The following is a 25,172-nucleotide window of genomic DNA, read 5'->3' on the forward strand; positions in this document are numbered from 1 at the left end:
TTGTTTCTGTTTTTTACTTAATACTTAATATAATATTTTTTCCTTTTCGCTTTTTATCCTGTTTCTTTGTTTTCTGTCGCTCAAGATAAAAGTTGATAATTTTTGGAAGAGACAAAAAATATGATTATCAATAAAATAGTTGCGAAAAGGGAAAAAGGAAAAAATAAAAAATAAAAAAGCAAGAAACAGAAAGCAAAGAGCACATTGTAAATTAGCCTTTTATAAAATATAAATGACAGTCACGAAACTACGTCGCACGGTGAGAATTAAAAATTTATAAACTTCGACTGGAAAATAAGTTCCGGTCTTTCTTTTTCACTAATCGAATCGTATAACTTTTGCCCTAAAAGCAGAAATGTGTGAAAAGTGAAAAATTTCTCATTATTTTTATTTTGGCAAAAATTTCACTTTTCACGTTCCATCCTAAGGAAAAAGTTATAGGTTCGTCATCCCGAACGTTATGCTGATCATTTTATTTTCAATGGCATATTTATATATTATCGTTCGTTATCCAACTTTCCGATTGGCGATTATAGCTGCCCAACGGATAAAATAATACAGGTTATATCGAAATTTCCTGGCGGCAATAGTAGATAATTTCAAATGACAAAGAGGACATTCGCGCATGGAGAACTAGAAGCGAGGTCTTCTCGGTTCGTGGTTACCGCAATAGTCGGAATATGATTTGTTGCCGCAATTGCGTTCCCGCTAATGGTTATAAACGCGGCAAAGAGACCTCTCTGAGTCAATTTCGAGTTATCGTGAAGGCCGAGACCGTAGCATAAGTAGCATATGTATACTCCAGCTTTAAGCGAAATACGCAAACTTCGATCGAACTCCGGAAACAACCGTGAGACGCTGTGCGAATTCGTATCATATTAAATTAAATTAATGTAAACAGAGAACGCAGGATCGCACTGAATTACTTGCACGAGAGATTAATTGTCAGAAATTAATGTAAACGATAAATACACACATGCCAAATATAGATATTCAGTCGTTGTCAATATCTTTAACTTATTACACCGCTATTTCTCGAATTGCATCTCAAACAAATCCGCGGACATAATAGCTGCTTTTTTTACCTTTCTACTAAAATAACTTCAGTCATATTAATTCTTCATCCTCAGTTTGATAGAAAAGCAAGTATCAAAGAACTACTTGGCTTCTCTTTGTAGATTTGATTGTAATAATTCCACTGAGTTTATCATTATAATGAAACGCTTATCAGATACTATTACGCGTTGAATGTGCTGAAAGCTGATATTTATGATTAAGAATGATGAAATAGATAATGTTAATCGATTAAGTAAATCTATTAAGAGTAAGAAAAATAAGTATTTCAATTTCTTTACACTTCTATATATTCTTATGTATTTTCTATAGATGATCCTATTTATCATTTATAATTTTATTCATAATTTACATTTAAATGATATATTTCTTAAAATAAATTGTTGGTTAATTATAAATAATAAATTATAAACATATATAAAAATAAAGTATATAAAACAAAAATATATAAAAGGTAAAGTGTTACCATAATATTTTTTGTCGTAAGAATAGTTGATTATTACAATAATCTAATCTAAGTCAAAGACTGATTTGTTGTCAAACAAAATGTTTATTATGATTATACCATTTTAAATCGATTAGAGGCTCCTTGTAAAAGTGATGTGATTTATTAAGGTGCCTCCAGATGATTAGCTAATGTATAGGCTAACTTTGTACACATTCGCTAAATATTGCTACATTCAATTTAGATAATTATGTATGTTTAGATAATTATGTATATATATGTATATGATATTTGTTAATATTGGCATACGTTGGTCATATTTAAAAATGTGCGAGATGCTGTTTATGTCTCCATTGACGTAAGAAATCGAATTGCATTAAGAATTAAAATTTTTTCATGTAACATTTTGTTTTTGAGAAATCGACTTTAAATTTTCGTTGAGTATGGATTTAATTGCGATAAATTAATGCACCAAAACAAATTAGAAAGCATTTATAGGGATTTATTTTGAAGAGCAGAATTGTGTATCCGACAAATGGGCAATATTTTCAATAACAATTTATGAAGTAATACAATTTATTATAAATATCTTGTTTTTATTATATATTCTCAATTACCTGATACAATAATAAACATAAATATGAGCAGATGTAATAATTTACAGCTAGGTGTCCATTAAGTCGAAACATAGTTAAGTGCACACATATCCAACGAATAATTAAAATCAATTTTTGTCGAAAGCAGTCTCGTATGAAAAAATTTTTTTCTATTTATTTTTTCATATAAAATCACTTCCTTATTGGTTGTACTAGTTCCCGTATTATATATCGCTGTCTTTTCGATCTCATAATTATTTCCTCGTTCCTGCGTCGATCTTGCCTGTTCATTCGCACGAAAAAAAGGGACGGATCTGCCGAGGGCAGCCCATTCTATGCGAATCGGACTGCTGCTCGAGAAGAAAGCGAATGTTGAAATGGAAGGTGCATCGGAACGCGGGAATTTACGGTTTTAATATCTTCTCTCCATCTCTCTCTCTCTCTCTCTCTCTCTCTCTCTCTCTCTCTCTCTCTCTCTCTCTCTCTCTCTCTCTCTCTCTCTCTCTCTCTCTCTCTCTCTCTCTCTCTCTCTCTCTCTCTCTCTCTCGCGAGAAAAGAGGCAGATAATACGACGATGCTGGACGATTTTTATCTCGTTAAACTCGTTTTACGGTTGACTCGCGAGCACTCCAGTGCGAGAATAAGAGAATAAAGAAGAGGAGAAATTCCTTCAGCTTTGAGAATTACGTGTACACGGCATGTACGTATGTATGCATCGTCGATGCACCTCATTCGGAAACAATTTGTCTGTGCTTGATTTACTATTGTATATCGAACGCTGTCGTGCCGTCCAAACGAACTCACTTTAACATTCCATACAACTATTACGCGAAATTGTACCTAGATTGTACCTAGTGCCATACATAGTGCGTGTTTCAACGCAGAATCGACGCGTTGACGATGTGCCATTGAATCGATCCTCGAAGCTAAGGTACATTTTTCTGTACATGTATAATAACAACCACAATATAGTCGCGATATTTTGGTCGTAATATTCCATTACTTTTACAGTTACTTTGTATAATAACAATTTGATAATGATGTTGCAATTTTTTATAACTGTAATGATGATTAACTAAACGCTGAAGTTACACAAAGATTAGGAAAGTCACTTTGTAAAGTAAATTGTCATTTTTATGCATTATATACTTATTAAAAAAATGTAATAAGTTACGAGTTATTTCTTTACAAGTTACATTAAAAAGTGATAAGTTACAAATTGCGAGTTATTTTTTTTTTTCAATAACGAATGACTTCCAATCTATTAGAAGTAAGTATTGACTATTCCAACTCTGATATTGCGTTCATCATCATGTTTATCATCATAAAAAATTCGCAATGTCATTATTGTTATTACAACAAGGTAAGTAACTAAATTATAGTAACTTAATTTACTTCCATTTCCTGACTAATGAAACATAAAAAAATGAATATTGTTTTTTTTTTCTTTCATGATATATGTAGGATAGAGTGGAGCTAGTCATATAGAAGCTTCAACTATGACAGAAAATTATTTTCATATTTGCAGTGATATGCTTATGACTACGTTGCACGACTGCTTCTTAAAAACGTAAATATGATCTTCAAATTAAATGTGCTGTTTAGAAACATAAAGACTATTACTTGTCAGAATTGTTTCCATGGACAAAAAAACTCTCTTCTACTCTATATAAAAATAATGGAGATCTTAATGAGGTTTATATTTATAAAAAAAAGACTTGAATAATGAAAACAAAGAGAATTTTGCTAATTAACAATTGTTATCGCGTGCTCATTTTTTTTCTCTTGATAGTATGTTTCTATATATAATTTTTAATATGTTTTGCAAGAAACTCTCTCTAAAACATATGATATCTGTTTTACCGAAAGATTAAATCATCCACGTTTTCGTGATACGTCGCAGTTCTCGCATACACATGCGCGTCAAATTTTCGGTAAAGCCGATGAGTAAACGTGCCGCTTCTACCGGAGCCAAGTAGTTGGAGCCGAAATCAAACATAGAACAGTAATGAAGGATATGCTGACGATACACGCGTAATCAGCTGCAGATTAGAGTATCGCCGATCGTATACGGGAATATGTATTTCCCGAACCGTTTCGCACCTAAACACGGCTAATTCTAAATGACGATATCCTGTTGATTTACCGTTCGTCAGTATGTATCAGAGTCGATGATACGCTGGAAAACATCTTTCTGTGACAACTGCAAATCTAAGTGTGTAAAAAATGACTTCAATATAGGATAACTGTCCCTGTTACTGTGTCTGTCTCTATTAGTGTATCTTTGTATTTAAATAAGTCAAAAAAAATTAGCACGAATAAATAAGAAAAAAATTGTTTTATTTATTTGTGCTAGTTTTTTATCACTTATTTAAATATAAAGGCACACCAATAGGGACAGATTCTTAGAATTTATGTTTTAAAACACCTTATTTTTATGTTATTTGTTCATTTACCCATAAATTGTGTTATTTTAACACTAACAAATGTTGAATATCAATATTAAATCAAATATTTAAATAACATAATCACATTATATTAAATTAAAGGAATATGTTAAAAATTCAACACAAAATTTTAACAAGAACTTGAATGAACTGTTTCTAACACAAATACAAAATGTTTTTTACTATGTATACATATAGTGAAGTCACTTTTTACACACTTGAATTTATGGTGAATTAATACAAAAGCGGAATACTTTATGCGAAACGTTTTTTGCTTACCGATATGGAACGCACGACTCCGAAAAAATCCAATGTCTCTATTCTGTTATCTCTAACTCTTAATGGTATCTCTATGTCGGTATCGTTATAATCTCATTGTACACATATTATGTGTATATAGTAAAAAGAACTGCACAACGACAACATAATAATAAAGAATTATCGTTAAGAGAATACAGGCACAGAGTACTTTAACATGTATAAAAACCTCGCGATATCTTGTTACCGCGGAAAACTACGATGGAAAAACAGTTAAACTTGAAAACTTCAATTTAGCCGCCATCAAATGAATGTTTATCCCCTTCTTTATCTGCTCACGAATATGAATAAAACTCATTACCGTTTAATCTCTTCGAAATAAACGTTACAATTGCGGGGATGGAAAAAGAGAAAGAGACGGAGACAAAAAGAAAGAAAGGGAGTTAAGAGAGAGAGAGAGAGAGAGGAGAGAGAAAGAGAGAAGGGAAAAGAGGGAAATATCTCCCTGAATCACAAGAGAAAATCCATTGCAACGTATCCATTGCAACGTGCGGGCGACCGTTATTTATAGCTGCGCGTCCGACGCGAACGTTTCTTTCGGAGCTGTATTTTTACCACGGCCTTATAAGCACGCAGATATTTATACCGTAAATACATATCCAGGCGCGATCATAAATTTTTCGTCATACAATTACAGCGCAACTGCACCCTCCCGACATATATGCATCATAGAAACGGAAGTGCGCTATTCCCGAATTGCAATAAGCGCACTGTGCATAGCGTGGTAACAATCGTTCTTAATTCAAAATATCGCTCGAGAGCTATGTTGACGGATTGGACTTTGCACGTCAAATTACCTACGAGGCGGTCTCTTCATTGTTATTCCGCATGAATTTTTAGGAAAAGAAATTTTTTACTCCGACCAACTTGATTATTTAACGTAAATGCTGCAGCAATAGTAATTTTATCATTTAATACGGAAAAAGAATCATTGCGTATGAAATTGTATTTTGTATTAATTTTATATTTACATTACATTAATTATATTTTCTATATATTATTATATATTATATAATTACATAATACTAATAAATTTTAAATCATCTGAACGAATGATATATTAAAAATAAAATGTATTCTTTCAAGATATGGAAAAAGGTTAGCAAATACATTATGAAATGGAATAAAATATATGTGGAAAGAACGATTTTGCTGAAGTATCTAAAAATTTAATTATATACAAATTTAAAATATTATAATTTTGTTGAACGTTAAAATAACATCTTCAAATATTCATTCAACAAAAATTTTTGCAACAAAAATTAGAAAATAAAATTTGATTGATTTATCAAACAGACTCTGCATATCTTCTCCACCATGTCTTAATTAATTGATTATTTATTTTAAGCCACAAACTATAAAGAGAGATTAAACAGAGTTTGTAGAATAATTAATATTTCTCATCAACGAATGTATACATGTACAACAAAACGAATTAATACAGCTCGTCAAACACGAAATTGTAAATATTTATACTAGCTATTGTATGGCAAATTTCAACTAATACTTTGTTCAGTATTGTCGATAAACATACTAATTATACCAATATTTTCAAGAATTATTAACTCAATTTAAACAATAGTTTTTAAAACATTATAGATAATAGTTTATAAACGTATAAAAAGTTTCTTCCGTCTTTGTCTATTAAAGATATTGATACACGGAAAAAAACGATTTTGTTGAAATATATAATAAAAAAATTTAAGTAGACACGGATCTGAAAATAATTTTTTTAGACCGTCAAAATAATTATATTGAAAATTCAAGCACGATGAAAGTGCTGCAAAAAATTTTTTTAGTCTAGTAATCAGTTTGACTGTCTTACATAATTATTTTGGTAATTTAACAATTTTTTTAGATCTATATTCAGCTAAATTTTTAGCAAAATCGTTCTTTCTGTATCTAATATTTTGGAACGGCATATAAAATATATATGTATGTTTATAAAAACTTATGGAATGTCGTTTTTATGACGCTATTATTTTATACTGTTACGAGGCAACGAAATAATAACTTTCCTTTAACGATGCAATGCTAATATTTAAGGAGTATCTATTTTAATACCCATCTCCAATAATGTCAGATATAATATAACTTTGAAATGACCTCAAAAAAGTCTCTTACTTGTAGTTGTTTATTTTAATATAAAAATATTAAATATTATAAAAAATATTAAATAATTTTTGTCTAAATTAAGTTATAATTGAATATTTACATGTACATATGTGTGATAGGGAATCAAACTAAGCTTTTTTTTTTAAATATAACCCAATGTACTCCATCCCTCCGTATGTCTGATTTCAATCTTCTTGTTATAACAAAGTATTATACAAGTATAAAAAGAAGAACATAAGAAACCACAGCACAAGTTGTAGTTTGTGATATTTAATTATTATTACATCAAAACATGATTATTACATTAAAATATTAAACGTTTCGGCCACTATCTGGTCATCTTCAGTAAATTAATAATATTCTTAAGACGCAGAGTTACATCCAGTTGGCAAAAAATTTAACCGTCGTGTGTTATAATTATATAAACGTGTTCATTTTTATAAGAAGCTGCTTCGTATACTAATGTTAGAACGTCAAAAGTCATATCACGAAAAGTGTAGAACGAGAATTTCCAGATTCTAATTTAAAATAAATTTGTATATCATTAATATCTTCTAATCGGAATATAAAGGAATATAATCGTTACCTGTTTTACAGCAAAAAATATAACGATAAATCCCAAATACACAGATAGAAATTTGTCGTGACATTGTGTGTTATTATTAGTCATATCGTATATTTTACCACTATTTATATATATGAGTCGATAGTTTGGGAAGCTCTAGATTATTTATTAAGTGCGAGAGAGATCTTTCTTTAGAAGAGGAAGATAAATATCAGGCAAACCTTCCGTGTCACTTTGCTTATTGATACCACTTGTTTGGCCTTTTATATGTATCATTTCTGAAATTCTTCTTTTCATTAATGATTGTTCTGTATCTAATACGCTTGTGTACAAAATAGTATTATTATTTAAAATAACAGATCGTATGATAACAGAAACTTTTCTATATTACTTAGATTTACTCTTTTAAATTGAAAAATATTAAAATTTTAACCATACATTATAATGTATTTTTTTATAAACAAATATATTAAGGAAAAATTGCCAATGTGAGCCAACACAAGATGTTTTTGTGAAATTAACAATCATATATTATAAATCATAAATCAGTATGTAAATATGAATTACAAACGTTTTGACATTATTATTATGTCCTCTTCTCAAGTGTAGAAATAACAAAATTATAGATTATGTAATAAGCGTCCAATGAAATCATCCAATGAAATAAAAGTTGTCAGAAGTGAAAAAGAAAATAAAGACTATTATTCGTCTGTCGTATCTCGTCGGATCTTTAAATTAATAAGGAAATCACGACAATAAAATTGAATAAAAACATTGGCTCAGTACTTAATAAGATAAGAAATTAATTAAATTAATAAATAATGTTTTAAGATTTACTTGAGAACAGATTAACGATGTTCTATACAGATGTTCTGTACAAATTGATACAAGATGTGTATATGTTGAGGTTTAAAATGAGAATGAGAAATCAAGACAAAAGAATTGTTTGTAAAAAGATACATTATGAAGTATGGAAAACTTTATACACAAACAATGTCACTACATAACAACATTTATTCACAAACAATGTCATTATATAGCGGCTCTAATAAATCGATCATTTTATATATTTAAAACATTTCTTTGTTTTTTTATATAAATTGATTATGAGATAAGTAGTCTATTGAAAACTTTTTCTTCATCTAATATTTGAACCTCATCTCAATTGAAATTAATGTTAAATTCTAGTCTATGTTCAACAATTAAAACTTAAAATTACTTTAAGAATCCGGCGGAGAAGCATCGACGAAGAAACGAAAGAAAATTATCACTCCTTGCTTTGAACGCGAATGCGACAGCTCATACCAATCTCGTTTAAATTCTCTCTAGCCGAATAATACGAAGAAGATTAAGGAAATAAAAACGGATGATATGCGAAAACGTAAACACATCGTCGACTGCCGAAAAAAGTCTCATCCAATGAAATTTATATATACATTTAAAAAAAATTTTTTTAAATTTAAATATTTATATATATTACATACATATAAAACATAGTTCACCTTTAAATATCTATTTTTCGAATTGTGATACGCGTAATGATTTTTAATAAAGTTATAAGCAATCGAAGTCAAAATTTTTCTATATTTAATTTGCAATAACTCATTTTAGAAACATTAAAAAAAAACGATTTTATAGAGAAAAAGTTTAATGTTGGAAAGTCAAATATTTGTGCAAGTTTTTTTTGTGGCACGTAACATAATAAGCCCACAAAATGAAGAGAAAATTTTCCATTTTATCCAATTCATAGTTTTTTATATGCAATAATTATGAAACTCACAGAAACTTAAAAGAAATAGTGATCTTTCGAAAGTAGATATTTTAAGCTTGAAAATACTTTCTTTCCATTTAAATTTTTTGTTTATCTTTAACGAAGTTACAGCTGCTTGAATTTTGAAGTTTGTAGCACTACGAACTTTTGTTCCAAGAGAGAGAGAGAAACTTTGAAAAAAAGAAAGAAATATATATACATATTTTTGTTATCTCTCGGAGTTTCTGAAACGCGCTCAGGAAGATCCCTCCGCGGCGCAGTTTTTCTCGTCACGGTAAAACGCTGAAAGGATTGCGTGGTAAAATGTACGGGATTGCTGCTTTACGAGAGGGTCATACGTAATGCGTTTACGTTATCTTATTAGAAAATATATCCGCTCGCTAGTTAGAAAACCCCCCGTAGGCGACGGCGCCCGTTATGAGAGACGTGGTCTATTTGAATAATTAACTCGTTGGGCACACATAACGCAAAATATTGCGGAGTTACATTTACTGTACTCCGGTTGTGTCGCAATTACCCAAATTAATCATACATACATGGTATAACGAACTCTCGAAGTTCATTATACGGGTTATCAGTGGATCTCCGATTAACAATGCAAATTGTTACCTCAACTCGTCGGGTGAGTCGATACGATCGAACGATTGGCTAGAGTATTCAGATCGTCGCGCAATATCGCATCGAGGCGACTGCGAATTTCCTCGATGCAACTTTCACGTCGACGATTTTGACAGCGCATTTCTACATTGACCATATATCCTTTATTGTAAAGGACAATATTCTTTATTTTATGTAGCTGTCCTTTAGATTTATTTATTTTCTCTCTTAATCTGAATTAGTAAAATTCAACTGAAAAAGAAAGAAAATTTAAGCACTATATATAAATTAAAATATTGATACTTGCACGTCAGTTCCAATACTATTAAATTTATTATACATTAAATTTGTGTACTAAAACAAAGTTAATTAGATTATATTAGGGATTCCATGTTTTATTGCTTTTTTAGTTGAATTAATTATGAAGTCAGTGGTTACCAATGGCATAATTGGGATTGATCAGTATGATTATATATTGATTCAGATTTAGAAAATTTTTAAAACTCAACTTTATATCAATAATATTACGGAAATTCTTTTCTAATTAGCATTCCAATGTCCAATGTACTAATGAGCGAATTTTTATGGAACAACACAAAGGACTATGCAGTTTGGACCCTGGCTGACAACATTGAGACTTAGCTAGGATTGTAGAGCATAAAAAAAGGATTAAAAAGTTCCATATGCACTTGCAACTTTGTAAAGTGAGTCCCTTGAGTGCTACAGCTGTTCAAAGTTTGCTATTATGACCATGTAGGATTGGTTTTATTCGATTTCTCGAATCATCTAGTATATCCGGAATATGTCCAATCTTAACAAAGACAATTAAAATCTTTTTTGGACTCCAAATGAATAGTTATAAGTGATATAAATATGTGGATCTTATCTCTCTTCAACTTCCTCATCAGAACTCTCTAAAAGTAAACAAACATCATTAACTGTTCTTGTTGGCATATGGATGTCTTCGTCAGTGTTGGGCATACCTCAGATACCATATAACTGTCAACCGATTTAATGAACTGTATCAAATACATTTTAGATATACTTCATTGTTTTTGGTACAATCCGTTACCGCCATCATCGCGGGGAGATGCCCTGGACGCAAAGAAATTGAATAAGACTAGTGGTCATAATAGCGAACTTTGGATAGTTCTAACATTCTTCTTTCTTTTGATACCTTAAAATTTTAGGCATGTCTCAAAATTGTTTATCCGGGATCCAAATTCCCCTATAAAACTGGGTATAATTCTTTGATTTTATGTAATATTAGCCCAAACAGAACAAAATCAATAACAATAACACCAAAATAAGTCGCGATTAATTGAAAAATAATTTTTAATAATAAAATTTGCAGCTACATCTCTGCAGAACTTTGATGTTATTTTGATGCTATATCTATTTGTACTTTACTTGAAAGTTTTTTTAGATATACTGTGCAAAAAAAATTTTAGAAAATTAATGCGCAAACTTCTGTGTCAGTCACAAACTAGTTTAGAAAGATTTAAGAATAAAGTGCTAAAATTCAGTTTGACCTTTATTCTATCTAAGAAAATATGATCACGGTACGCATCACGGGTGAAAATAGTGAACCGGAAAATGACAGAACTGTCTGACTTAACGAGAAGATACGTATCATCTACGGGATCAATAGTTCGACCTCTTATAACAAACATGAGATCGACAATGAACTGCTGAACGTCTCCTTCACGCCTCCTTAACATTTTGATACATGAGTTGCGATACATCACACTCAGCTAAACGAGAGCGCGTACTTTGATTCAGTTGGACGCTTGCCGACACACACAATTGAAATCATGACGTCTCGATGCTCCGCAGGTCTTCCATTAAATCAGCAAAAATAAAACGTTTTCTAGAACTCGATTGCGTCATCTACCGAGAAAAGACCTCGGACAAAATTGAAGCCTGAAGTCGTGCTTACTCTCGACTCCTCTCCACTATGTCGACCAGAGAAACGAGAAATCAGACATATTTATTTTCTTATAATACAGGTTTCTTTTCTCGCGGTACATCGAAAGAACTGAGGTTTTCGTATGTCATCGTTCTACAAACAGCACTTTTTTGAGGTCCTTGATAAATTATGATTTAATGTACACGTGTTTTGTGTTTCCCGCAAAATTAGATAACAGCTGATTTAAACAGCTGATTCGATTCAGCAATTTATTAATTCACGAACGGCGCTCGAAATGTTTTACGATCTTGTATTATCGAATGCGACTGGTATGTGAAAAAAGAGGGAACGCGATTTCATCTCTCCACGCGAGAATAAATCACGTATGATTTTCCGCATCCGATAATCACGCGATCATAATCCATCATTCGTCCTCAGTGCGATGCCCGACATATCTTTTCCGTGAATCGCTAAAGATAAAGAACGTAATCGCTTTTATCAACGCCGATTTATTATACTTACTAATATTAGAACTTACTAATATTAGAACAGCCAATATCGGAAAATTGCAGTCTCATTCAGAGATTGTAGTAGTGATTTCGATTGGACGCACTAGTTCGCGCTAGGGTATATTAAAACAGTTATGCATTAATCTGAGTGTAAAAGTAAACATTTCGAATATATATTTTATCTAACAACACAGTAATGTGTATTGAAGATTTTACGATTTAATCCGTTTCTATATTTATATTAAATACACATCTATATGTCAATTCATGTACGACGGCTTTTAATGTGCACCAATGCGCATTGAATGCGTCCAACCGAATTTGCTAAAAATTTATGCAAAAAAAATATTATTAACCTGGGAATAATCACCTATAGGGTTTTTATACCCCAGCAGCGAAAAGTGTGAATTTTGTAAAATATTGTTTTGTATGAATATTGTTCATCAAATTTTCTTCCTTTTTTAATAATTATTCTTTATAAATTTTTAAATATGCAATTCTATCAAAAGCCCGCAATAAAAAAACATTATACTAATTAAAATCTTTTATTTTTTAATTTAACGAAATCATTCCCAATAATTAAAAAACATAGAAGTAATAGATTGTGCTAATAGGAATCAACGATGCGCAAATTGTTTATAAAAACATTTCATCGTTAACATTTCACACTTAACTGTATATCATTTTTATCATTACTTTTATTCAGTTAATTTATTAACTAACTAATAATTTAATTTATTTTTATTATATTTATTTTTTATATTAATCAATTTAATGTGATTTATTATTTATTTCTCTCTTTCTCTCTCTCTCTCTCTCTCTCTTTTATTTATTATTTTTTAATCTTACGCGCGCGCGAATTAATTTATTTTCACTTGCGGTTTGTGTGATTTTAGGATACACATGCATTTATACTATCCAGTCATGTAACTGTTTAGAATAATTCTGAATCATATTGTTAGATGCATTTAGCGATTTCACATGAAACACATTAATGTGGAAAATATTAAGTATAAGATTTGTATGCTCTATCTTACTAATGATGACTATAAAATTTAGGAAACGCTTTTTCGACAAATGATTGTTTACGTAAAAAGATATAATTACTCCTAAACATCAAGACTCGCTTTAGCCTAATACAGTGACTTCTTTACTTATTTATGTTAAAAGTTTCTCAATTGATTTTCACTTACTATTGTTCATTCAGAGAATCGTAGCTAAATATGTATATATTGGCCGAACGAGGCCAAAAATATTCTCCTCGCTGAATCATTGAAGTTCGCTTTATATTGGAATACTCCAATAACGAGATAGATCGATCCTCCCCTTCTCCCGTTGTTCTGCCATTTTACCACTAATTATTCTGCCGTGGTTGCTCTATACGGGAACGCACGAACGCTTAATCGAGCGCGGCGGAAAACACAGAATCGGACCCAGAGATACGGAAAACCGCTGACGCACGTGAGCTTTCCACGTGGTCGCGCTTAAACCGATAGTACCGACATTAGAGGAAAGGAGAAACGAGCTCATTTGCGTTCCATGCGAATCAGGCGTTGCGTTCTGCTATCTTTTTTCTCTGTCTCTCTTGTTTAACTACATTCCTTTCCCATTGCCGCTGCTGAAAAACACCTTTGCGAAGAAAAAGGGAAAAATGGGAAAGAGTCACACTACTGACGTTGGTGCAACGACATACGTTCATACATTCGTTATTAACGCCGTCGTTACGGTGCAAGGTCGACTTCATGCTCGACCGCTCAGTCATGGTCAGTGTATCTCGGCCAAGTATAACGACTTTCCTTTTTTTTTCCTACATGCGACAACCTGCACACGTCAACCTGTGCCGCTCGTCTTTCCGTTATTTTTCCGACACGTTGTGCACAATAATTTTTAATCAAGCGTCTTAGTCACGTCGCGTAATCTCAAGAACATAGAATGAGCTTTTTGCATGTGCATGTTTTGCAGTTCCGTCAAGTCGATCGATTAACGACGTTCAATTACGGTGCTCTTGAGTACTCTACAGAATTTTACTTTAGTAATCTACGCTCTTTTCCTAAAGCATGTTAGCCCTCCGAAGTTGACGCTAAAATTTGTAACACAGTTATTAGTTTCACAGTTATTGAATTCCTAGCGAAACTAATATATTTATTAAACGTTTATAAGGAGTTGGCTAAGTAGACGTTAAGTAGACGTTTCATTGAACTTTAACACACGTATTGATTTGTTCATGAGATAGAAATTGAAATATAAAGTTGTTTATAATATGTTTACGACTATGAAGTGTTTAAGTAGCGTTTTATGACATAGTCTCATAGTTTCTATTATAGCTTCCTAAATGTTATGTTAATGTTAGTAGAAGATTCATTTCTAAACACGGTACTTCTAAATGATGTAATCATCATAGAATTCTTCACAAATAATGTAATTATTGACAAAATTTTTCATAAATATATACAAACACGTCTCATTAAAAATTTTTGCCAGGGGCAATATTCTATAAGACCCGTTAATTCGTGTTAATATAAAACACTAATTAATTTTAAAAAAGGAATCAGACATAATTCACATAAAAAAAAAGAATACTGACAAAGAAACCGTTGGAATTATCCCTTGGTGATTTTGATGGACTTTGGATATACTATAAACTTTGTAGAACATTAAAAAATATTAGACCTATATTTTTTATCTACTTAACTCAAAGCGATCGAAACATATCCTGACGATAAATTAAAAAATTTAACATTTTTGAAAAATGTAAATACATCAAACAACTTTGTTTGATGGTATCGTACTCTTAATAACATATTTATAAATATATTATTAAAAGTATATAATACCATCAAAGTTTTGTATAAAACATTTCTTCATATATCTTAGTTTAGAAGATATTCGCTGAGAAAAGCGAAATTATTTTTCAGGGATTGCTTGACTCCTAAACTTTGAGCTAAGCAAATAAAAAAATATGGGTCTAATACATGTATTAACCCCAACAGCACAAAACTTGCAATATTGCTGCAACTTTTGTGCTGTTTTGGGGAAGTTCTACCTGGGGAATCGGTGAGTGACGGTTTTGATGGTACCCTTGTAAATTTTAATAAGAATAATCCAAATTTGCAATTTAATATAGAAAAAAATTGAATTGAAAAAAGAGTCTTGTTGCATTAATTGAAATTCTAGTTATAAAAATGGATAAATCAAAATTTTTTCTAATTGAATCTATCATAATTCTAAAGATAATCAGATTCTGATTGATAAGATTAGAATCTTCTGATTTGTCCATTTTTATTCAGATATTTTTTTCATTTTTCAATTATTCAACGTTTTTAATAAAGCGATTTAATTGATCAACAAGCACCATCAATTCTGAAGGGAGTTAATTATTATCTCGCAAGTTTTATATTCCGATTAATAATTCCGCGTAATTAAATAGCGACAGATTTAGATCGTTCGCGAAATCGTAAAGTTTGCGGACGACGAAAGCGGAAACAACAATCTGCGTGTGGAGTAAACTTTTCTTCGTATCAGCAGCATAGAACGCGAAATAAGATTTTTGCGATCCGCTGGAATATTGGCACCGCGCTGTTTTGTTCGTGACGAGAAGATCGCGGAGATGAGTTCTCTCGTAATAATTTAAGTTGTAATCAATGGAAATAATGAAAGTCGATTAATTGCTAGGAACCGGATATTAGCGAACGCGCACCCGTCGTTTCCAGCGGTGAAGAGAGATGCCCCGAATAGAAACCATCAAGTCGTGGAATTTACAGCGGAATTCTGCGATCGCTCTAACTAATGAATCAACCGAAAGTATAAACGTGAATCCTTACGTTGCGTTTCAAGGATTGTAAGAGAGAGAAAGAAATATTTATTCGCGGCAGTCGAAAATACATTATTCGCTCTTTGTTTCCCATCGCCTTAATCCAAAATCGGATTTACGCGCGAACACCCACCATCTTTTTCTTTACGCGCCGACATCGAAACGCAATCGCGATCGATTGTGCCGATAATTACATCAAACAGACAATTGAGATTGATTCGTTCTGAAGGAAGACAAGAGAATGGTATTCTAAGAAAGGAACGGAACTGGTTTTATAAGGATAGCAGAACTATTCAATATTCCGCGCGATGATGGAACGGCTGCTAGAAGCATAATGCTTAAACGCCCAGCGCTCTCTTGCACGCATTAATTTTCGTTAGGTTCATTCACTTGATCCGCCCGTTTTTCATAACGATTACCGCGCGAGCACGCAGCCACGTCGCTTATCACTCGGAAACGAAACGCGATACCATTTTAATTGCACCACGAACGATATACTACCGTATTTGCTTGATATTTGCACGAGACGCGCAATTACGGAACATTATCTCTCCAGCTTGGTAACACAATCCTGTCGTAGACGGACGGCGGGGAGTTCCTGTTACTCCTCTATGAGGCGGATACTGTGCCTCATGTTTGATTGTCACTACCAGAGTCGATGAACCTGCGGGATCGCATTCTGAGATACCTTCGATCTGCATTACGAACTAGTTCGCATCATTAAAGGCTCATCTACATCTATTATAATATCTATCATAAGCTCTTTACGATTGTAATGCTTGTTGTTATCGTAAGCGTACGAGTTGACTCAATTTCTTATAGAATTTCTACAATAAGTCTAAATATTAAGTCGTAACAAATTAACTAATCATAGATTATTCTTTTCATATTCGACCGTGATTGATGGATTTCTTATGGTTTATGACTTAAAGTTTGGCTTAAAGTAAAAAGCCTCTTATGTGTCGTCTACAATATGCGGAGTAAACTTAAAAAGTAAGAGTATAAAAAGTAAGAGTAAGAAATTGACCTTTCACAATCGGATGTGAGAAAATTAATCGACTATGATTGATCGCTTTCTTATTCTTACTTTTTATATTTAAGCTTATTTCTCATATAAACGACGTACTAAATCCCATTCTACATTTTTATGAACGTAGTTTTAAGTTACTGTAATTATAAGAATTGACAAATTATTATCGAATATTCTTCTCGTATTCAACTGTGATTGGTCAATTCTTACAATTACTGATTACAATCACTTACGATGCTTATGTGGCATTTCGATAGCTAATGAGACAATCTTCTCGAAACATGAAGAAATGAGTATTTATAAATATATTGGCAACATCTTATATGTAATACATTCTACTCTTCTTTTGTGATTCTGTTATTTTAAGTATAATTTGGGATGTATGTATATAATTTATGTTTAATATAATATATGTCAACTTATTTTCTCATTATTATTTTTTTACAATTTTTTTTAGCAAACATAATTGTATTATAAATGTTGTAGCACACACAATAATTAATTTAATTCTCTTTATGATAAAACATTAGCCGTTGACAGATTAATTATTGTACAACACAGAACGTAATTATAACGCATTGCGATTTTATGTAGGGAAGCCCGAGCAAAATGAACGCCCTGGGTAAAGCGAATACCTTTTATTTTTGCTTATCTATCTGAGATTGCGCTATGAGTCTCTAGCAGTTGGAGGAATGACTGATGCTATGAAAGTATGAAACGACATATGATTGCATTCGTTTGTATTTAATTTAGAGACATATAGAAAATTGAGTGTTTTCTTGCGATTTTTTCTCAGGTAGCTTAATTATTATCTGTAATTGTTCCTTAACTAGTGTGAATGATTTTTTTATAAGAATTCTGTGTCTTTAAACGTGTATTCGAGGTTAAAATTTTTCACTTGGTGCTTCAACTTATTCTAATCTTTCCAAATTTGCGCCAGGTAGGTTTTTTAGGCAAAGCGGATGATCCATCCTCTTTACTCGGTATATGGTTACAATGAAAATAAAACTGGAATACAGACGAGAGGGACAGACGACTTTTCGAGTGTACGAAAAGTACGTATTTGTTTACATCTCATTTTTATTTATTTTTTGTCATAATGTAATATGATGATTTGTTTATAACTAATCTAGTGCAGTCATTGCAGCAAATGGTGAAGGCTGCACTACATATAGATTTGATAGCTACTTTTGTGATGATTGCCAAGACTGATTCTAATTTTTTTAATTTTATTTGCATTGCTCGAGTGATCCATTTGCTTTGTCCAGCGGAGTCGAGCAAAGCAGATGGTTTCTCTTTTTTAATATTTTAACTAAAACGACATATTAATGTTAAAGTTTTTTAATTTTTTTTAATTTTATTTCAAAGTTAAGTCCTTTAAGAGAGAGAAAAAAAATGGTTTCTAATCTAATTTTAATTGTGTCATTTTTTTTCTTTTCAACCTTAACATGTTCGCGCTTTCCCTATACAAACAATGCTTATGATAAGTTCTTTCCTTACAACCATGATCGCCTATGATTAAAGCATTATGATAGACGTAGATGGACCTTTCTCGCTTCTGAAGGAACGCTTTCTCGCGTTCGCGAAACGTACGAGCTTGCCTGTTGCATCAGACTCGCGTTGATCTGCATAACACGGCCGATCTTACATGCTAATTTTCAATGTCAGTCGCGCGCGAGAACATCCTGCGATACATATGCAAACGGTAATGCGGTGCATTAAATGTTCAGATAACAATGGCTGCATTCACGTTATTAGATATCAAAGGAGCAACCTAATCCCTTGAGTTAAATAACCATTTGTTACTTTTAACTTCCATGTATGTAAATGTTCATAATGTAAATGTTACTTAACACGTCTAAATAACAATGACGTTCACACTATTAAATACTTCAATGTTCGAAGCTTCGAAGAATCAAAATTATACAATTATTAGTTTAATATGGTTAATAGTAACGAATATATTTTCATAAATATGTAATATATCACTTAATAATTTTTGTATATATTTGTAAAAGTCAAAATTAATTCGAGACACAAAATACGAAACCCGTCGTGTGTAATAAAGTATCAGCATATTGTCGTTGATATTAAAAGTTAAAGTGCAGAAAATAAAACCGCTTAGTGAACGCACCGAGATTCTTTTTACGATTAATTTAGATTCAGTAAAAACTTAAAATAAGAATCAATCACAATTAAATAATCACAATCGCTTATAGAACGGCTTCGTTTTTTTGAACGCAGTCAAAATCGTACGTATGCATATCGACATTGATCCTTATTATACAGGTTCAACGGAGAAAAAAACCGTGGTGCATCCTCGATTTTTCATCGGGAAGTCACAGACGTTTTCACGTGTCCGAGAAACGCGAGAAATAAATTGGATTGCGGAGGCGATGCGCTGCACGCGAGAGCTGATCTCCTAAGTGCAATAGGAAACGTTGATTAATGGGAGGAACTTCGCAAACGTAATTCCCCCGCTCGCTCATCGAAATTTGCATGAATGACAATACAATTCCGCGATCCAGCAATATGCGGGTGCGCGGTGTAAATCTTGTAAAGGGCAATCGGAACCGAGCGAGAATTTCCGCTTGTTCGACAACCACAGGACCGGAGTAGCCAGGCAGATTCACAAGACGTTCGACCGTGACGAAGGTTATCGACTTGGCGAGTCGCTTGCCGAGCTTACACAATATATGTACATGTATCGCTTAGGTACACACCATGCTATTTGGATTACGTGCGCCAATATGGACAGCATTTGTTATGTATATCGAGTTACGTAAAGCGAAACGATGGTTTAATGGCGAGCATAATGAATGAGATTTTACATTTTCTAGCGCATAAGAGCGTAAATTAATTTATAAAATGTGCGATTATTACTCACCATTATGACGAAACTCTGTCTGACGCGGCACATGAGAATCGAAAATTTTGATCGAAGTCTTTACGAGTCTAAAACACCATCCGTTTTTCCCACAGAGTGTCGACCATGTGTCTTCTCGATTGCGATATGTAAGTTTAGTTTCTTCTGTACTAATACCACGTGAATTGCGAACGTAATAAATACTGCCGATAATACTCTCGATTATATACTTTGGCTTGCATTTCCTCTCTTCCGTAAAATAAACAATAGTATCTAAAATCTGAAAGCACAAGAACGATTAAATTGTTTCCCCATAGTTTTTCTAGTGGAGGGAAAGAGGCTACTTTGAATAATCGATTAGCCTCAATGATTGTTCGACAACAGCATGCCTGAGAACGCGCGCGATACGCCGATAAATTATTGTTATATTGACTACACGTTAAATTCGATCAAGTTGTTTTTAAACGATCAAGTGGTTTGCCATTCGATTGTCGAAGCGGATCGTTGTAAATGTCTCACTATTTCGCGACAATACCGTCGTGAATTATGATGAATTGCCGTACAATTCCTCGGTTCTTGCAGTACACGAACTGAACTGAGCTGATCGGCTGATATATTTTTAAAACCATTTTTAATATTGAATATTCGTTAGACTCGTCATGCATTACGTCGAAATTCCTATGTCTAATTGTTTCTCGTAATACAATACTTGTAAATAAGTAAGTTGAATTTTTAATATATTCTTTCATTAACATAGAATTTTTTAAAAATATTTTGTACATATTACTTATTTGCTATAACAAAATATAAATAAAAAAATTATCATTTTGAATTACTTGTCAAAAAAAAAGGAAATATAAAGGAAAGAACTTTTATTTTTAAGTACAATCAGTTATTATTCCAATTTGAGTCGCTCAAAAATTGATTATGAGTTACTTATAGAAAAAGAACGGAAACATAAAAGAAATAAAAAAGAATATACTTTTATTTTTTTACAATCAGTCATTATATTTCTTTCGATTATTTGTAACTCAAAAATTATCATTTGGAGTTGCTCGTAGAAAAAGAACGGAAATATAAAAGAAATTAGAAAGAATATCCTTTTATTCTCTCCTCTACAATCAGTTATTACACCAAAATTACATTTTAATATTAATATTACAATATTTTATTATAGAAAAATGAAAAAGGCAAAGAGCTAACGCGGTTGTCGGTGCGTAAAAAAATTTATTTTATTGTATTTTAAATTAATATGCAGACGTTTCAACCAACATTTTCAATTCTTCTCAATGCAATATAAAATAAATTATACAGCATGCCGTCAGTCTTATGTTTAAACTTGTTATTATAAAGTAAAGGTTATCTAAATGACTAGATGTAAAATGTTCAGAAAAGATTCCTCTTCTCTTACAAATCTGTAAATAATCAATAAATGAACGATAACTTTTTTATTTGTTAACTATTATTTTCGTTAGAATTTCGAAGCGCTATTATATTTTGAATGTTTTATCTATTCTTCTGGTTCATGCAGCTTTTAGAGTACCGGATTCACGCGACCACGTTTATTGTACATCTCGACTACTAGCACTGCGAAAACGGCTTTCACTACGAATTCGCAATTACGTTCCACACAACATGGTAATTTGGTACATGCCGGTTGTACGTAAAAAATATTCTCTCTCTACACATCCTATGTGTTCCAAAACTTTCTACGATCTTTTTGGCGTTCGTAACTTTCGCGATTGTATGCTCTGTTACAGTAACACAAATTCTGTTTGATTTCATTACCTGAATTTTTGCATAGGAATGATATTTATAAAAATTTAACATTCTAGCCAATTAATCACTTATTTTGAGTATTAAAACTAGATACTGTTAACAGAAATTGAATAAGAACAATGATATATTTTTCTGGTTTTAAGAATAAATCACAAATCAATCAAATTGTCAATAAATAGACATTGCAGTATTGTTAACAATACTTTTAATATCCAAAATAAGTGATTAATTGGCCCTACTAGTTAGATATTAAACATCTAGTGGGAAACGAATGTTATATTGTATCTTGATATTGTGTTTTATTACTCACCGTAATAAAAAAAGTAAAAAAATCTCTCTAAATCTGGATAAAATGCGAGAAAACAAATCGATCAGTCACAAGTACATTTAGATCCGCTCTCGTCGGATTTAGTACTCGTCTCCTGGCTCGCAGAGACCTGGCAAAATGTTTTGCGACCTGTTAACGAATCTGTAAACTCTTCTTACAACACACGATAGCCCATCTTACGTTCTCACAATGTGAATATTCTCCGTCAGATTCCTGATAAGTTTCGTACAGGACTTATTTTTGTACGTAACTCACGAGGAACAAACGAGGAACAATGTTTCTTATCATTAAATTATCTCTTTAAGATATCTACAAATATTCCCGTATATTGATCATTTTGTTGTTGGTATTTCCAATAAATCTCCTCGGCTTCACCATATGGCTGCTCGTCCATCGAATCTGTAACGTGGAAAAAACAGCACTTGTTAGATCTATGTCGTAATATCTATTATTATATTCACCCATTGAGCTGGAATTCTTACTGTCGCCAATCGAGTTCTATTTATTTCAATTTATGTGCTAATTTATTGCTCTATTCCCAATCTTATTATACACATCATTTAATCGCGTTCTAGATGGATGGAAACTAGTTTACTGCTCTTCCTAGAAGAGGTGTACAGTAATTGATTCAAAAAATTAAGTACGCCAGATTTTTTATTTTATTTCTCTAATTTAACAATAACATAATTCAGAATATCATAATATCTCGACACTCTGATTTAAGTGGTTTTTGAGAATCAGAAATCTTGAGAATATAATAACAAATTTGTATATAATCGATTTTGTACTAAATATAATTGATTGATGACTGTAAAAGATCCCATATGGGTTATTATATTAATACATATATTATACTTTAAACTTTTATGAAAATTGAAATATTAATATAACAAAGCAATAAGCATATAGGAAGTTAGACATTTATATAAAAACTGGAGAGTGATGCAACTTCATTCAGATCATTCACGTAAATAGAATCACACAAATCTAGAAACGTCGCAAATAAATTATTCTGGAACTGGATTGAGCACTCTCAGCATAATTTATTTCACAGTGATGCCTACACAATACTATTATACTTTTTTTTGTCGCGGTACGTATCTTTTCTCTTATTTTATATTGTTACTTTATTCGTATTGTATATTGTTACAGATATTATCATAAGAACTAATTCTTAATTATTTTATTTCTTTACATGTCCGTATATAAAGAATTGATCTCCCAAGATCTAAAAAACTTTATATGTGCCAATATCTTTTCCTATTTATTTTTTAACGTCACTGAATCTACGTTATGGTCTCCGAGTTTGCCAGCTGCTCTCTTCTCGTCTGCTTTAATTAATTTATATACTTCTTACGTGCAGTCTGCCATCGAAATAATATAATTTAACGCAGATCTTGCTAAATAGAAAAATAAATAATTCCTTTTGTTGTCGACGAAAAGAAAATAAAGCGCACGCGCCGACATTCTATCTTAATTCTCCTAATTATCCTTAATTTCTAATACCACCAGGAGTGACGTGATCCGTTTAAGAGCCCGCGGCAAGTCTCTCTCGTCTCATGATTAATTTATGTAGTTTCTTACGGCGCTTAAAGCCCTGTAGCGCGATCAATAAGGAACGAACAGGCGATGCAGCTGTAGTAGGTACGTGCAACATCGTACGTATACATAGCGGTCGATTTATACCGTAATGGTAGCGACATTCTCGCGACTCTTTTGTCGGATTTAATTCTTTCTACGGAATCGCTTCGACACGATCACGATAATGAGATCAGAAAGGTACGGGCATGCCGAGTTCCCTTATACTCCTTCGTGAGTCACACACGATCGATTGCCACAAAACGTGTGCACTTAATCATTGGAAAAAAAGAGAGAGTCACCGTTCCGTTAGGTGGCAATTGCGATACGTAATCGTGATACGTAAAGAAGGAAAAATCATTAGCCGCGCTTGATTCGCTTTGCAGAAAAAAAAGCAACGATTAGATTCTGTGGATCTAAATCGTACGGATCCAAATCGCTATGAACGGCGAATCGTTTTCGGAAAACGAACGATAATATGCCGGGCGCGATCGGAATAATAGCGATCACGTGGAAAATGATTGCGCGTAATTGGATAATGTACAGTTAACGAAATTAGGAATATTCCGTGCGAAACGATACTCACACTCATCGGGCACGGACTATGTTTCCACGCTAACGAATAATACCTTTAACGGCCTTTCGAGCCGACGAGAGCGATATCCATCCGCTGGTAAATTTAACTGAAAGAAGAAAAGATCGTACTACGATTAATGAAAGAAGATGCATAAACATTATGATGACGATATATATACATATATATATAATATATATATAATTACAGGTGAGATTAAAATCACTACAGTTTGGAGTGGCAATTTTATACTTATGGGAATTCGAGTTTTAAACATTTTCTAACAATAAACATGGATCTCATTAATTTAGTTGTAAACTTTAACCATCGCGGTTACTCGAAAAAAAGGCAAAATTATTTTATTAAAATTAGAATAAGGATTACAACTTGGAGAAAAAATATAGTTACATTAGTAACTACAATGATGACAAGTTTTATACATCTATAGAATTAATGTCCATACATACATATAGTTGAATGAACTATTTTATAATCATTGCTAAAATTATTTATTAAACATTTTAGTTTATTCGACTATTTACATTAATTCTATGTATCGTTCTCTTACTTAAAAAGCGCATTCGGCTGTTGACAACCGAACACGAATTGTTACATTTGGCATAAAAATCTCCATCTTTGTGTTATCTTATGCAATTTATATATATTTTAATTATTTAGATATTTGCATTTCCCAACTTGTCCCTTGGCTTAATTAGCCCTGTTCTATCCTAATTTATTCACTTATGTACATAAATTTTACATAAAACTTATATAGTTGTCACCTCTAAAGTGCCATCGATATCTTTTTTCTGAATGTAGAATAAAAATAATTGTACGGTAAATTAAAGTAAAAAAAAGTA

General features: G+C 32.1%; 1 protein-coding gene across 7 annotated transcripts in view; it reads right to left on the reverse strand.

Annotated features, from left to right (window-relative positions):
- Positions 1–25,172, reverse strand: part of Mdr49 (Multi drug resistance 49) — a 95,626-nt gene that overhangs the window by 61,122 nt on the left and 9,332 nt on the right. For 3 of the 7 annotated variants that reach the window (XM_011057606.2, XM_011057602.2, XM_011057603.2), the window contains exons 2-4: positions 24,325–24,421; positions 22,143–22,559; positions 20,075–20,333 (exon numbers count right to left, since the gene is read on the reverse strand). The gene's annotated coding sequence lies outside the window, so the exon portion shown is untranslated. Of the gene's footprint in view, positions 1–20,074; positions 20,334–22,142; positions 22,560–24,324; positions 24,443–25,172 lie in introns of all 7 variants that reach the window. The other 4 variants (XM_087411105.1, XM_087411100.1, XM_087411092.1 and 1 more) reach the window with 3 other exon arrangements.

The sequence above is a fragment of the Acromyrmex echinatior genome, chromosome 1 (assembly GCF_024713525.1).
Source record: "Acromyrmex echinatior isolate Ae372 chromosome 1, ASM2471352v2, whole genome shotgun sequence".
NCBI lineage: Eukaryota > Metazoa > Arthropoda > Insecta > Hymenoptera > Formicidae > Acromyrmex > Acromyrmex echinatior.